Source organism: Benincasa hispida, chromosome 10, assembly GCF_027475165.1.
Source record: "Benincasa hispida cultivar pf3 chromosome 10, pf3_genome.v1.1, whole genome shotgun sequence".
NCBI classification, from domain to species: Eukaryota; Viridiplantae; Streptophyta; class Magnoliopsida; order Cucurbitales; family Cucurbitaceae; genus Benincasa; species Benincasa hispida.
Window position 1 is genome coordinate 45,572,534 of NC_143487.1, and position 17,919 is coordinate 45,590,452.

Genomic DNA, 17,919 nt, shown 5'->3' on the forward strand with positions numbered 1-17,919 from the left:
CCCAGTTGTATTTACGAGCGATTTGTGAAGAGTCATCGCACTGTTGATTGGTTGTATGGATACATAAATATATCTGTAGTACGAAGAGTGCAGTTGTCGGTCTTTAGTAGAGTGACCCACAGTTAACGGATGGTGGATCTCGTGATTAAAGAGTTTAGTCAGTTATTCATGTACCGTTTGAGCTTCAAGCTACGGGTCTATAAGGTCCCCTTGGTAGCTTAATGAGTTCAAGTTAAGAATCAGATTTTAGGTTAGTTTGAAGTGTTCAAATTAACAAGAGAAAATTTGATTATATAAGATATAATTCAATTAATTCAATTAAATGTGATATAATTGATATGATGTAGTTGATATATTATTAATTAGAGGAACTAATATCAATATGATTTATATTAAATACCATAAAATAGAAAAAAAAACTATGGTTTATATGTTTTATATGATGAAATATTAAAACTATAGGTTATAAATATAATATGATAAGTTGGTTATTATATTTATTTATAATAGATTAACTATATGATAATTAATTATTCTTTTTCACAATAACCGACTTCAGTGGGAGGTTATTGGCATTTTGTGGTAACTGTGAAATAAAAAGAAAATAGTTTTCTAAATTATGGTGGTGAATTTCATTTGGATTGGTCTTACAGAAAGACTATCAAGTAAAAAAGTTTTACTAAATGATAGCATAGAGAGCATACATGATCAAGTACTGAGCTTACTATACGATAGTTACTCGTTACTACATGATCGAGTAGTAAGTCCTATATGATAGGCTTCTTCTCCTTCTACACGATCGAGTATCAAGTTTATATGATAAACTTCTTCCTTCTCCCACTTACTCAATCGTCTACTCGATTGTTTACCTCCTTCATTCCTTTATCCAAAGTCATCCAGAGCCCACAACTCCTGAATTCTCACATCGAGAATACCATGGTAACTCTTGTGGTGGTGTTTTTCTTTCGTTCGAGGGTCGAGGATCGAGTTGCACTTGATAGTGATCGAGGATTCTTCAGTTCATGCTCTTGGTTGTTTTGATCGTTGCGTTCGAGTTCTTATTGTTGAACGAGTTGCTGAACGATCGAGGGACATTTGAAGAAAGAGTTCTTCAACAGTTTGTATACTCTATCCATTGTTTAATTAAAGAAGCATGCTTGTAATTTATTGTTTATGCATAATTTGTTCTTTTAGACTATAATTGTTTGTGTTCTTTCTCAATGAAATTTGGAACGATCCGCTTCCGCTCACTGGTTCTCTATTTAGAGTTCCTTCAGGATATCCATGTTATGTGCATCTTCTCAAAAGGTCTTCGTACCTTTCCCAACATTCAAATAGTTGTTCATTGGATTGTTGAGAAAAGGCCACAATTTTCGATCTTAATTTAGAAGACTTGATAAGTGAAAAATATTTATTCAAGAAGGCAGCTCCTCCCAAGTTGTAATGCTCTCTAGTGGGATTGTCTCAAGCCACTCCTTATCCCGATCCTGCAGAGAGAAAGGGAATAGTTTTAGTCTTAGCATCGTTAGTAACTCCATTAATCTTAATTGTTCCACAAATTTCAAGAAACGATCTAAGATGCTTATGAGGATCTTTAGTAAGGTATCCTCCAAAAGAATTCTCCCTAGCCATTTGAATCAACCCTGGTTTCAACTCAAAGTTGTCTGTATTTATGGGCGCATTCACAATCCGGGGTTGAGCTATAGTGAAAGGTGGTTGGAAATAATCCCTAATAGCTTTCTCTACTTCTTCAGCCATCTCTTATTCTTCTAGTTGTTTATCCCTATGATTACTCCTCATTGTACATTCAATCTCAGGATCAAACGGCAAAAGAATAATGTCCTCGTCACGGGTCATGCACTAAAGAAAACACCAACTAAGATTAGAACAAAAAGAAGACTTTGAATAAAATATCTCCAATTCTTAAATATTAAGCACAAAGTATTATTTTTTATCCTTGACAACCAAAAACTTGATGTACGCAAGTGAAAGCGGTCAAGCTATAGTAAGTTAAAATGGCATAAGAGGCTGAGTATCATCCTAGAGATTAAATTAAAAATTAGTACTTATCTATTTAGAACCATATCAATCTTAGCGAAGGAATTAAAATCTAGTTTAAGTGATTACAATTGTAAAAACAAAATAAACTTGACAAACAAAGTGTAAATTTCACAGTAAAAGCATTCTAGGGTGTTGATTTCATCACAAACTTTATTAGATAATACTTAAATTAATCATGGAATTTTGCATGAACAATATGCCTAAGTCTCGAAACTAAGGTTCGAATTATTTTCTTTCAAAAAATAATCTTTTTTCTCATGTAATCTTAAGTGATAACTAACATCTTGAAACCAAATAAAGATTCATGGCATTGAACATTGTCATCAACAACTTTTACTACTCCCTTAACTATTTACATGAAAGGTTAATAGCAATTCAATGTTGTAGATCCTATTAAACATGCAACCTATCAAATTGAAATTTAATCTAACATCCATTGAAGACCAATCAAGATATGTTAAACATAATAACATTAGAAAGCATAAAGTTCTACAATATCCATGAAATCACTAAATATTAACCTAAACCCATAAGTAAATCTATCAACACTCTAAAACTACAGATTTTAGCCACTTATGGATCCTAAATACATATTTGCATAAAAATTTGATAGCATAAAGTTAAAGTAAAGTAAATAGCCAGAGAAGACTCTCTCGTGATGCTTTTACTTTGATGGAAGTCGCCAATCTCCTTTCGGTCGGCACCTTGGGATCTCGAACAAACTCCAAAATAATATTCACTATCTCTAAGTTTTCTAGGTCAGAACTCACTCTTTTAGGTCTAAATGTCGTCCCTTGGAAAGTCTAGCATTGCAATGCTCTATCACAGCGTTGCGACGCTGGTCTGATGTTGTCGCAACGTAATGCTATGCTCTAAGGTAGCATTGCGACGCTGGCTTAGCACAGCTATTCCCAGTTGAAGCGTTGCAATACTCTTCAAAACCTTGCTCTCGGGTCTACAAAGTAAAGGGCCAGAGTAGCTATGCTGCGCATTATGCTATCCTCCATTTTGAATTTTGGCCTTTTTCATCTATTTTCTTTAGTTTCTTTGATCCATTGTTTGGTTTTGACTTCTTTAGGCATAATTTTGGTTCTTTTTGGCTCGTTTTGACTATAATTTCAATTCTCAATCATAAAATGTAAAAAATCATTAGCAAACACATAAAATCTCATAAAATAACATTAAGAACCATCCTAAATCTAAGGAAAATAATGCACATTTTTGTGCATTTCAAGTTACATAAATAACTACAAGAATGCTATGTTAGCACATAACCATATAGTTAGTTGACGTTGAAACAAGGAAATGTTATCTCGCCTAAGTGTATCTAAGGGGGGATTGAGTTACATCGTATTCAAAGTATTTTGTATTAAATATACCACAATCACCCTTTGTAGATCATTATGATGCAGTCTTTGTTGGGATTGATGCCCTAAATTCTCGTGTTCTGTAGTTTGTAAACAGTATGTACGAACGCTTATGTTGTTAATATATGATATTTACTTCACATCTTGTATTTTTTCTCAGTTCCTTGTCTTATTTGCCGATTTAAACCTACCATTTTGGGGATTCGTCTAATTTGGGAGCTAGGAACTCAGCTACACAAGATGGAATTCAATCCTTCCTCGAGGCAGGGGTAAGTAGATAGATAGCTCCCTTAAGGGCTGATTCTGGAGCTTGAACAATGTGGCACCACACACCTTCTCTTGGCCTGAGAGGTGTTTACACACAGTTGGACTATGTTGTATTGTTCATTAGATGAATCAGTGGTACTTAAGGAGTGAGATGTAACTACAGGGGCATAACGGTAATTTGGCCTAGTTGTACTTACGAGCATCTGTGAAGGGTCATCGTACTCATGATTGGTTATATCTAATAGACACATGGTAAGGAAAGTTTAGCTGTTGGTCTTTAGTGGAATGTCTGACAGTTAACGAATGGTGGATCTCGTGGCTAAAGAGTTTAGTCAGCTATTCACGGACCGTTGGAGCTTCGAGCCACAAGTCCATTAGGTCCCCTAGGTAGCTTGGATAAAGTCGAGAACCAGTGTTTGAGTTAATTTGAAATGTTCAAATTGACAAGAGGAAGTTCGATTATATATGATATAATTGGACTGGTTAATTATATATGATATAATTAGCTAAATGTATGAGATACATTATTTTGGAGGAAATTAGATATAAATATGATTTATATCAAGTAGAGAAGAAAATACTATAGTAGATATGTGATATCAAACTATAGGGTAAAAATATAATATGATTATATTTATTAATTAATTAGTTGGTTAATTATATGATAATTAATCCAAATTTCACGTTCGGACGTGGGTTAGTGGGCAACGTCGGTTATTGTAACCGATGAGTTAAAATGAAAATATTTTTCATCTTTGAGTCGTTCAATCAATCACCCAAAAAAGTTTTCGTGAAGCGCACATTGGAGAATTCTAAGCGATCGCTTAAGAAAATCGAGAGACTATACGATAGCTATTCTCCGCCTAAACGATCGTCCACCTCGCGCTAAACAATCACACACTGTCGCCTACACGATCAGATAGCTTCTCTAAACGATTTTATAGCGTGCCGATTTTACTAAACGATCATGTACCTTTTCCTAAACGATCGTTCAGTAAATACTACACAATCGTGTAGTTTCTCTTAAACGATAAGCATTTCTGCTATGCGATAGCGGCTTTTTCCCTCCCACTTGCTTATCGTCTACACGATTCGTGCTTCCTCCTTCTTCTACCAAATTCACCAAAGCCCACTCCGAGAATACCTGGGGCTCTTTAGTGGTGGTGTCTTCCCCGTTGCGGCGTTCGCGTTCATGCATTGTTCGTGCTGCTGTTGTCGACACTGCTGCTGGGTGTTGGTAGATCGTGTGGAGGTTTCCGCTGCGTTGGATTTCCGAAGTGTCGAAGACCGTCTTCAATTGGTATGGAACTTTTTCCATTGTTATTTATGTTGTTCTTAGTATGCCGTTAATTAAGATTTGATTGCATAACTATATGTGTTGAATGTATATTGTTGTATTTCGCTCACGGTGAGATCAGAACGATCCGAACGTGCCTATGGAACTCTTAGATTTGAGATCCTTCAATTGGTATCAGAGCTAGGTTATGATACTCCAGTTTTATCTGTTGCAACGAAATGACATATACATTCATGGTGGGTGCATTTCGGGATTAATAATTGTTAATTGTTAAATCTGTTGTGAATGTGCAGGATTAATGGATGTTTTCGGGATGATAAGCCTCGGTTTGATTTAAATCCTTTTGCATTTGCAATTTTTTGTAAAGGTGCCTGCGTTTTTGGGCATTAATAATCGTTATCGAGTATGCATTCAAAGTTTGTTTGAAGTTTTGAGTCGTTTGTCGAAGAAGCAGATTTGTGCAAGCATTGCATAAGAGTGGTACGTGATATGGGCAAGCGTTGCAGTTCTTTAAAGAAGGAGGCGATCTAGGGTTGATCGCATAATGTAGAATATGTTCTACACAATCGTTGTTGATCGCATCGTAAAGATGATGGAGTACGCGATCGCTGTTGAACGCATCGGTTAAATGATGGGGTATGCGATCAAGAGTTGATCGTAGCATTTTGACGATTGGGTATGCGATCGTTGAGTATCGCATTGTGTAGACGATGAGATGCTCGCAGATCGCTTAACGAACGCGCGCTAGACGATCGTTTAGGTCAGCAAGTTTCATCGCTTAGTAACTGACTAAACGATCGCTTAGCATCGCAAGGTAAATCGTTTACCTGCTTGCACGTATCGGGTAAACGATGAGATGCTCATGTATCATTTAAAGCGCGCGCGATAGACGATCGTTTAGGTCAGCAAGCTTCATCGCTTAATAACTGACTAAACGATCGCTTAGTAATGCAAGGTAAATCGTTTACCTATCGTTGCGCTACACGATCGCATAGACGATCAGGCTTCGCAGCCTCGTCGTCATCTACGCGATCGTTTACTTATGCTTCTATCGTATAGTACGCGCTGAACGATCATTTACCTGCTAGAGTTTGTTACACGATGGAGATTCCCTGGTGGTTCAAGACCCGGTTCGCTTGTGAACCGGTTTGCTCGATGAATAATAGATAGGATTTTTTTCATTTCGGTTTTTTGTAAAGGCTCATCTCGGTCCATTAATCCTTTATTTATTACATGCGATGTATATTTTTATATGTCATATGGTATGCACATATAGTAAACCCCACCTTAGGTTATGCAATGGTCATGCATCATCTCTTTATTGTAATTGTTATAATTTAGAGAAACATGATTTAATTATATAAGAGCATGCTCATGCATCATATAATATAAGAGTTATATTTATGCATGCATAAAAATCATTGACATGAATCATCTTTATATTATAATCGTTATAGTATAAGGGTGAATGATAACATGTTTGCTTGGTTGTTACGCGTTATATAAAAGTTATATATAGTAATGACCGGACCTTGCATGAAGCATGACACATAGGTTATTTTATAAATGTTATAAACACCTTGTTGTGCGCAATGTTTTTTAGTAGTTTCTTTTTAATAGTTAAAGAAAAATTAGAACTAAAAGAAATAAGAAAGACATGCATGCTCACTTAGGTTTAATTCATAGTTTTAAAGTGTTAAACCTTGGATCACATAGACCTAAGATCATGGTTCTAATACGATCCTTAAAGCTTTAATCTTTTAATCAGTTTAATGGGATTAAATTGGCTAATAAAAGGTTAAAGTATAGCAAATCTATCTATAAGGGACCTTTTGTCTACGGTGGGTTCTGTCTAGACTGGGGTATTTTAGTTGATGGAAACATAACACCCCTACTTGGGAACTTACCTGGAAAGGTGAATGAGATAGATTTGATGCATGAATGCAAGTTAAGGACAGTTCATTAAAATGTTTAAATGTGACTACTTGAACTTGTTCATATTTCATAGACAAATGTTGTTTATGAGCAGAGTTTAAAAAGATGACTTAGACTAAAATCAGTAGCCGGATTATCTAGGTTAATGAACCTCTAGGTAGAACATTCAGTGGGAGGTACTTGAGGTATAAGATGCTTCACTTAAACCTTTCACGTTTCCCCTAAATAGTCCACACAGTGAGATCTATCCTCGGCTTCGTGGCACCTTTGGGGTGTCCCCCCAACGGATTGTGTTTGGGTAGGTCAATATCAAGGTGGATGGAGAGAGTGTTCATAGTAAGTGGGAGCGAGAAGTGCGACAGCATATCCCTCGGTCTCCCTCGTTAGGTTGAATAAAGTTACTGCGTATTGCCTCGAGGCACCTTGGGAGTGTCCCTCTAAAGGATGGCAGTTTTGCATGTTTCTTTATTTGATCTCCTATAAGAGGATAAGGTAACTTAGTCTCTTGTCCTAATCTGTTTCTTCCTTACGGTGGGCTCATTAGGGCAGGACTTTGGCACTAAAAGCGAGGGGTTACACTTACATGGAATAGTTAAAGGTTAACGATTCTGGACCGAGAAATCGTGGCTGTTAGGTTCAGTTCCAAAAGTTAGTTCTGCCTAATGGTTGAAAATGTCTCATCCCAGCGAAGGGGCAACTGATCATCCCACCGGTGGTGTTTGTCCTGCATCACTAGGGCATCATTGTAAAATAGAAGTCTATAACTTAGGGTACTTGAAACTGTTTTGCAAAACTGATTGGTTTAAGGTGGCTTAGCAAATTCTAATGAAGTTTTGTTCGTATTTTCAGCAACATTTTCAAAATGGCAATAGCCATGTTGGCATTGCTAAGTGTCGAAAAACTTACTGGCGATAATTTTGCAACATGGAAACACATGATCACGACGATCCTGATCATCGAGGATCTCATGTTCGCTCTCACGAAGGCTTGTCCTCCTATTCCAGCTCTGAATGTCGCTCGAAATGTTTGGGAGGCATACGAGCAATGGAAAAGGACGAATGAGAAGGACCGAGCCTACATCTTGGCAAGTCTTTCTAAAGTCTTGGCCAAGAAACATGAGCCTATGGTCTCAGCGCGTGAGATCATGGAGTCCTTACGGGGGATATTTGGATAACCATCTGAACAACTTATGCACAAGGCTCTTAAATACATATTCAACTCCAAAATAGAAGAAGGCACCTCTATTCGTGAACATGTGCTAAACATGATGGTCCGCTTTAATGTGGCGGACACGTGTGCTAAACATGATGCTAAACACATGATCACGACGATCCTGATCATCGAGGATCATGTTCGCTCTCACGGAGGCTTGTCCTTCTATTCCAGCTCTGAATGTCGCTCGAAATGTTTGGGAGGCATACGAGCAATGGAAAAGGACGAATGAGAAGGACCGAGCCTACATCTTGGCAAGTCTTTCTAAAGTCTTGGCCAAGAAACATGAGCCTATGGTCTCAGCACGTGAGATCATGGAGTCCTTACGGGGAATATTTGGATAACCATCTGAACAACTTATGCACAAGGCTCTTAAATACATATTCAACTCCAAAATAGAAGAAGGCACCTCTGTTCGTGAACATGTGCTAAACATGATGGTCCGCTTTAATGTGGTGGACACATGTGCTAAACATGATGCTAAACACATGATCACGACGATCCTGATAATCGAGGATCTCATGTTCGCTCTCACGGAGGCTTGTCCTCCTATTCCAACTCTAAATGTCGCTCGAAATGTTCGGGAGGCATACAAGCGATGGAAAAGGATGAATGAGAAGGACCGAGCCTACATCTTGGCAAGTCTTTATGAAGTCTTGGCCAAGAAACATGAGCCTATGGTCTCAGCGCGTGAGATCATGGAGTCCCTGCAGGGGATGTTTGGATAACCATCTGAACAACTTATGCACAAGGCTCTTAAATACATACTCAACTCCAAAATGGAAGAAGGCACCTCTGTTCGTGAACATGTGCTAAACATGATGGTCCGCTTTAATGTGGCGGAGTTGAATAGGTTTACCATCGATAAAGGCAACCGGGTTAGCATAATCCTGCATTATTTGTCAGAGAGCTTTCTGCACTTTGTTAGTAATGTGATTCTTAACAAAGTGAAGTATAACCTTACAACTCTCCTCAACAAGTTGCAGACATACCAATCTTTACTAAAAAGTAAGAAGAGGCAGAAGGGTGAGGCAAATGTTGCTTCATCCTCCAGATGTTCCATAGAGGTTCAACCTCAGGAACAAAGTCTGCACCTTCTAATTCTAACTCTGCAAAGGAGAAGAAGAAGAAGGGTGGTAAGGGAAAATAGAAGGTACCTGCTAACCCACCACCTGTCGCCCCAAGGAGGGGTCCACAGGTTGCTAAAGGAAAGTGTTTCCACTGCAACTAAGATGGACACTGGAAGAGGAACTGTCCTCAGTATCTGAAAGAGAAGAAAGCAGCCAAGGCTAAGGCCAAGGCCGATAAAGGTAAATGTGATTTACTTGTGCTTGAAACTTGTTTAATGGAGAATGATGATTCTGCCTGGATAATTGATTCAGGCGCCACTAACCATGTTTGTTCTTCTTTTCAGGGGATTAGATCTTGGCGACAGCTGAAGGCTGGTGAGATGACGATGCGAGTAGGCACTGATAACTTGTAGAAATACAAGTTATTTATACTTCTTTATTTAGATATTGCGGCCAAAAGAGAGGAAAGTTGCGTCAGTTATAGAGAAATTAGCCAAGAAATACAATAATCATAAATATTCGTCAATACACCCACTAACACCATTGCAATGGTAGAAAAGAATATTTCAAGTCTGTTTTGTAGGATATCCAGTCACCATATGTGCTCATGGCTCAAGAGAGAAAAATTAGCGCATCTACGTTGCATTGCGCCCATCATTCAGGAATGAATAGACGATCAACGCAATGACGGCGCATGCGACAATCGATCCAGAGTTGAACTTCAACCGTATGCGGTAATAAAAAACAACATCACATGCGGGCACACGATCGAAGATGCAAATGAGAAACTCAATCACAGAGGATTTTGACACGTGTACAACTAACCGTTGTGCATTTTCAACAGACTGATTGCATAACAAAAGGAATATTTATTCCACCATTCTCGAAATTTCCATAACAATACAGTGGGGACCACAAGTCAGAGAGTCAAAGCTTTCATCTATAAATACCCTCAAAGAATTCACTGAAGATATACTTGACACACGGGATAATTGATACGAGGCTATTGAGAAAGAGACTGGTCTGAGTGCTAATCGGAAAAGAACCGGAAAGAAAAAAGACAAGATCGAGAGGTGAGTCTCAGGGCGAATCATTCCAAATTCCCATCGTGAAGCTCTGTAGCTAGATCAACTCTACCGGTTGAGCAAGCCCAAAAGGGAAGCTCATCCTTCCGTTCACTCCATCTATGCCGGCAAGCAATCTCTCCATCCAGATCGGTGTCAAGACATTGGCACTCTTCTGTATCTATTTCTAACTCTTATTCATCAATTGTATTTCATCTTCTTAGTCTAAATCATTCACAACCATGTATCAGACGCTTGATTTTATAATTAAATGTCATGATCACTTTCATTTCCACATCTCTGTCTGTTTCCGTTCCTCCATTAATCACTTTCTCCACGATGTTTTCTTAATCCCCTGGTGATTAATATAAATTAAACAAGTAACTTAATCTGTACTAAAGAAATAAAGATGTTTAGCTAAAGCATACTAGACGGCATCTTCACCTGTGTGAGCAGAAGTGAAGATGCTATTCTGATCTGTCGAGAGAAGGTTAAAAGAATGCGTTATCTAAAGCGAGAAGTACTTCCAGAGATGGAAGCAACCTTGCGTTCACTACGTTCATCCCTGTTTTACCACAAAAATGTGGGAAACGCGGCCAATCACCGAGAGGTGTACGCCAAGGGAAAGCGGAACCATACTTATATCTTCAACGCAATCGAGAAACTTGTGCTGTTTATATTAATTATCCTTTCTCTTTCTGCTTTGCACATAAGTCTTACCACCGCATAACATGATCTTTGTATATTCTTCATAGTCAATCTCAACCTCGGTATCTTGTATTATGTAACCTGTATCTTGTATCATCATAGCTTAGGTTTACTTTATCGCAATTTACTTTATTATCGCATTTTTATCGCTTATCTTTACTTTACTGGACAATTTACTTTATCGCATGTACAAACCACACTTTTATTAAATTAAAAAACCCTCAGTCGCATATATCACAAATATAACGCAATTAACCTAAAACAATCCCAGTGTTCGACCTCGGATCACACCGAGAAACTTGCGGTGAAATTATACTTGGTTTCAACGCAATAAAACTTGTGACAACGTACAACATACTACAAGAACATTCATTAATAACGCATATCTAGAATTAGTATCGCATATCATCGCAATCATCCATGCGTTGTATGACATAAGAAGATTAATTTTATTCATTCATATTCATACACGTCAACAAGTTTATGGCATCATCGCATTTTATGTCATCAAGCTTAGATTAAAATTATGTATGTCATATGCGTTACAGGCACCGGGCACGTCGTCTCAGCTGTGGCAGTGGGAGGACTCCAGTTAGCTTTACATAATAGGTTTCTTGCTTTACATGATGTATATATAGTTCCTGAACTAAAGACGAACCTTATTTCTGTAAAATGTTTATTGCAATGTAAATATACTATCTCTTTTAATGTGGATAAAACGTTTATTCATAAAGATGGTGTTTTTATTTGCACAGCAAATCTGGAATTGAATTTATATGTGCTAAGGCCGTTAGCCATTAATTCCCTCCATAATATTGAATTGTTCATAACTGATGTAACTCAATCAAAACATCGACGTATTTCTCCAAAAGAAAATGCCCAACTTTGCATCTACGTTTAGGACATATCAATCTTAATAAGATTGAGAGATTGGTGAAGAATGGACTTCTAAATGAGTTAGAAGAAATTTTTTTACTAGTGTGCGAATCTTGCCTTGAGGGTAAGATGACTAAACGACCTTTTACTGGAAAAGGTTATAGAGCCAAGAAGCCTCTTGAGTTAGTACATTCTAACCTTTGTAGTTCTATGAATGTGCAAGCCTGAGGTGGTTATGAGTATTTTATCAGTTTTACTGATCATTACTCCAGGTACGGGTATATTTATCTTATGCAACGAAAGTCTGAATCCTTTGAAAAGTTCAAAGAATTCAAGGGTGAAGTTGAAAATGCATTGGATAGACGGATTAAAACACTTCGATCGAATCGAGGTGGAGATTTTTTGGACTCGGTATTCCAGGACTATTTGATAGAACATGGAATCGTTTCCCAACTCTCAGCGTCAGGTACACCTCAACAGAATGGTGTAACGGAGAGGAGAAATAAGACCTTGTTAGACATGGTTCGCTCGATGATGAGTTACGTTTCCTTACCGGACTCGTTTTGGGGTTTCGCAGTGGAGATTGCGGTATACATACTCAACTATGTTCCCTCCAAGAGTGTTGCAAGAACACCTTTGGAGTTGTAGAACGGGCGTAAAGCTAGTTTACGTCACTTCTGCATTTGGGGTTGCCCTGCACATGTGCTTGAGGCTAATCCCAAGAAGTTGGAACCTCGGTCGAGGTTGTGCCTCTTTGTAGGCTACCACAAAGGTACACGAGGGAGTTATTTTTATGATCCATGGAAAATAAGGTGTTTGTTTCAACAAACGCTACTTTCCTGGAAGAGGATCATATAAGGAAGCATAGTCCACGAAGCAAAGTCGTGTTATGTGAGCTTTCCAATGAAACTAGTAAGACTTCAACAAGAGTTGTTGAAGAGCTTGCTACATCAGCAAGAGTTTTTTATGGGAGTTCATTCAGTAGGTCAATTCCACCTCAAGAGTTGAGGGAATCTCGACGTAGTGGGAGGGTTACGAACCCACCCGTTCACTATCTGGGTTTCACGGAAATCATAGCTTTGGTAGCCGAAGGCGACGTTGAGGATCCGTTGTCTTATAAGAAGGCAATGAAGGATGTTGACCGGGATGAAAACGTTGATGAACCTTGTGTCTACAAAAATCATCCACGCTTCAGTAGTTTTCTTAGTGTTGTATGTAGACGATATCCTACTCATTGGGAATGATGTAGGTCTACTGACTGCAGTTAAGAATTGGCTAGCGACCCAATTCCAAATGAAAGATTTGGGAGAGGCTCAGTTTGTTCTAGGTATACAGATCTTTCGGGATCGTAAGAACAAAGTGCTAGCACTGTCTCAGGCATCGTACATGGACAAGATGTTGCTCAAGTACTCGATGTAGGACTCCAGGAGGGACCTACTACCGTTTAGGCATGAAGTCGCTTTGTCTAAGGAAATGTGTCCTAAGACGCCTCAAGAGGTTAAGGAGATGAGACGGATCAGTCTAACCCAGGCCATTTTAATGTTGCCGACCCGTTTATGAAGGCTCTCATGGCTACAGTGTTTAAGGGTCACCTACGGGCTATGAAGCATGGGTCTTTAGGATCGCCCGCGGTTGGACTAGGGCAAGTGGGAGATTTTCTTGTACTGGGCTTTTATGCCCTAGTTTATTGTTTTGTACTAGTTTTTGTACGCCCCACTTCGCTTTAGGACAAGTGGGAGATTGTTGGGGTTGATGCCTTAAAGTCTCGTGTCCTGTAGTATGTAAACAGTATGTACCAACGCTTGTATTGTTAATATATGATATTTACTTCACATCTTGTATTTTTTCTCAATTACTTGTTTTATTTGCTTTACCACAAACCAATAAACATAAAATCCCTGGTTATTTGTATGTGACTCAAACATGTATGTGGTGACATACAAGTGGATCATGTCTTGAGTGATAACCAAAATGATCTGTAGTATATGGATATATGAGGGAAACCTTATCCTGGTAACGCTACGAATGCGGCCCGCTTTGTGGAATGGTCACAAGTGTTGTGACTTATCACAGATGGTCTGATCCTGATCATTCGTGTTAGGGACATGCGAGTGAGGGCATCCTATACAAAGAGTTTGTATAAGACCTGACCACAAAGTGTTAACGTCTTGTTATATAACACCGTTCATGACAGAGACTTCACTTCACTAGGATGACCATAGGTAACATGACCTCAATCCTGAGTGAGTTAAGAACTTCTGCCATTGAGAGCGGTCCTTTGATTTGTATGGGTGCGAGTGGCCAGATCGCCAATTCAAACCTACCATTTTGGGGACTTGTCTGATTTGGGAGTTGGGAACTCAGCTACACAAGATGAAATTTACTCATTCCCCGAGGCAGAGGTAAGTAGATAGATAGCTCCCTTAAGGGCTGATTCCGGGGGCTTGAATGATGTGGCGCCACACACCTTCTCTTGGCCCAAGAGGTGTTCACACATAGTTGGACTATGTTGTATTATTCATTAGAGGAATCAGTGGTACTTAAGGAGTGAGATGTAACTACAGGAGCATAACGGTAATTTGGCTCAACTGTACTTACGAGCATTAGTGAAGAGTCATCGTACTCATGATTGGTTATATCCGATAGACACAGAAATATATCTGTGGTAAGAAGAGTTCAACTGTTGGTCTTTAGTGGAATGCCTGACAGTTAACGGATGGTAGATCTCGTGGCTAAAAAGTTTAGTCAGCTATTCACGGACCGTTGGAGCTTCAAGCCACCAGTCCATTAGATCCCCTAGGTAGCTTGGATAAAGTCGAGAACCAGTGTTTGAGTTAATTTGAAATGTTCAAATTGACAAGAGAAAGTTCGATTATATATGATATAATTGGACTGGTTAATTATATATGATATAATTGGCTAAATGTATGAGATACATTATTTTGCAGGAAATTAAATATAAATAATGTTTATATTAAGTAGATGAGAAAATACTATAGTAGATATGTGATATCAAACTATAGGGTAAAAATATAATATGATTATATTTATTAATTAATTAGTTGGTTAATTATATAATAATTAATCCAAATTTCACGTTCGGACGTGGGTTAGTGGGCAACGTCGGTTATTGTAACCGATGAGTTAAAATGAAAATTGTTTTCATTTTTGAGTCGTTCAATCAATCGTCCAAAAAAGTTTTCGTGAAGTGCGCGTTGGAGAATTCTAAGCGATCGTTTAAGAAAATCAAGAGACTATACGATAGCTCTTCTCTGCCTAAACGATCGTCCACCTCGCGCTAAACGATCACACACTGTCGCCTACACGATCAGATAGCTTCTCTAAATGATCGTATAGTGTGTCGATTTTACTAAACGATCGTGTACCTTTTCCTAAATGATTGTTCAGTAAATACTACACGATCGTGTTCCTCCTAAATAATAAGCATTTCTGCTATGCGATAGTGACTTTTTCCCTCCCACTTGCTTATCGTCTACACGATTCATGCTTCCTTCTTCCTCTACCAAATTCACCAAAGCCCACCCTTTGAGTTTTCACTCCGAGAATACCTGGGGCTCTCTAGTGGTGGTGTCATCCCTGTTGCAGCATTCGTGTTCATGTGTTATTCGTGCTGCTGTTGTCGACGCTGTTGCTAGGTGTTGGTAGATCGCGTGGAGGTTTCCGCTGCGTTGGAGTTCCAAGTGTCGAAGACCGTTTTCAATTGGTATGGACTCTTTCCCTTATTATTTATGTTGTTCTTAGCATGTCGTTAATTAAGATTTGATGGTATAACTGTATGTGTTGAATGTATATTGTTGTATTTCGGTCATGGTGAGATCGGAGCGATCCGAACGTGCTCACGGAACTCTTAGATTTAAGATCCTTCAGTCTTCACTCGATACACACTCCATATTGTCACAAGCAGGTTTGACTTTGTTGATAGGATCCCAACCCTATCCAATAGAGTTGGAAGCACCATCCACATGTTATCTAGCTTCTTAAACAATTCGCCATCGGATGTCATTGTGATCAGGGAATCCCATACCAGTATCTGCTCCACAACGATGTCGATAACTAGAAGCACCCAATGGCACCCACTAATGTTATACAACATGTACACATAGTCAATCGCCCTCTTGGGTGTGCTTTGTTCTGGTTATTCTCCTCGTACGTATCTTAGAACTGTTGCATCTTTCACCCAAGTGTATTCCATGTCCAAAGGGCTAGTGCCCTTCTTAATCTCATCATACAATCCTAGGTTATGTCTAAGGAAATTTTGCATACAAATAATTTCATAGTAAGGTTTTACGCTTATTTGACAGTACATATACATATTATGTAATACATATACTCACTGAGATAGTTTTGTTAGTCGTAATAAATTTCTTCTTCACATGTGTTAGATCGGCATTGTCCATTAGTTTCTTTTGAGTGAATAAAAATAAGTATTGATCGTCTGTAAGAAAAAGAAATTATTTATGAACTGAAACACGCCATTATTACGCCTTAAATAAAAGTTTACTTACATCGCCATTGATAAATATGTCTAGCGTAAGCAAGTTCATGAACCACGACAGCTTCGTATGCTTTGAACAGTCCTTTGAAACTCATAGACTGCCTAGGATCTCCAAGATACAAAGAGAATTGCTTTTCAAACTTGGTCGAGATCTTAGCTATTGGATCATGTAGCTTCACCTTTTTCTTTGTCCTCTTCTCAACCGGTTGATCAATGATTGAACTATAGAGCTTCCATGGGATCGCCCTCTTCCTTGTAGTCAACTCCCTGTGGAGCTGGAGACTACGACAATAGAATTACGTCGCTGTCAAAGTCCAAAGGCTGCATACAAAGAAATATTTTAAGGAAAGGCATAACTCTAAACACTAAATGTGCATGAGCATAACTCGTCCTTCAGCTCCTTCAGAATAACCACTGATGGACCAACCTTATCTTTGCCTCTCGATGATATCTCTATGGGGACAACACCTTCCATTGTTCGGGTCCTCTTCCAACTGTGTCAGATCAGCATCGAGCATATCATCGGTTGAAGTGGGACCCATAATAAGTGGACCGCCAATGAGAGTATTGAGAATAGGTCGATACTTAACAAGTGGCTTATCAGTGGGTGGATCGTCAACATGTGAGTCCTGGGCAAGTGGTTTTTCAAATGACGGACCTTCTCTAGTGATGTAGTATTGTTGCGATTCAACCAACTTACACTAGAAATAATATAAATTAAATTATTTAAAGCACAAAAATGATAATTGAACATTATTTAATGTAACTTACCTTCATAATAAGCATCAACATGTCCTTTATGACCTTCAACTCAACCGTAAAAGATGACTCTATTCGATCTAACTTCCCCTCCAAGTGTTGTAAGTGTTGACTGCACTCACATGTCGTACGTGATCTACCAGATGTGGTCATCATAGGTAGAACTACGTGATCTACCAGATGTGGTCCTCATAGGTAGAACTACATGATCTACTAGATGTAGTCCTTGTAGGTGGAATTATCTCGGGTAGTACAATCATTTGCAGACGTATTACAGGCGGCTCACTCACATGCGGATCAGAGTCTATTTAACGCCCACTAGATAATGAATCGTCACCTGTCACAGATCCATCAACCTGTTCTTGACCCTCACTCTCAACTGAACCACGAACCACATTCTCTGGCGTAGGAGGGGAGGCTTTACATACCTATTGGCGGTCAGAAGGACCATGGTACGACTCAAGTAGGCCTGCTTCTCATTGTTTGGAATAATATCATTTATACGAGCCTGAATTTAAACAAGAAGAAATAAATTTAGAACCTTAACCCTAAACCCTAAAATCTATCCATAAACCCTAAACCCCATACCATAATATAAAACTGAAGAATGAGTTACCCCTTGAGACCCAAATATTTGTGTCTGAATCACCTTCGATCCAGGTGAATACGTGTAACTCCCCTACATGATGCGCGGTATTGCATCATAGAAAATCCTATTCGCCATCCTTCCACTAAGGGAGGAAACTGTCTCATACGCCCAAACCTACCAATTTTAAAAACAAAAAAG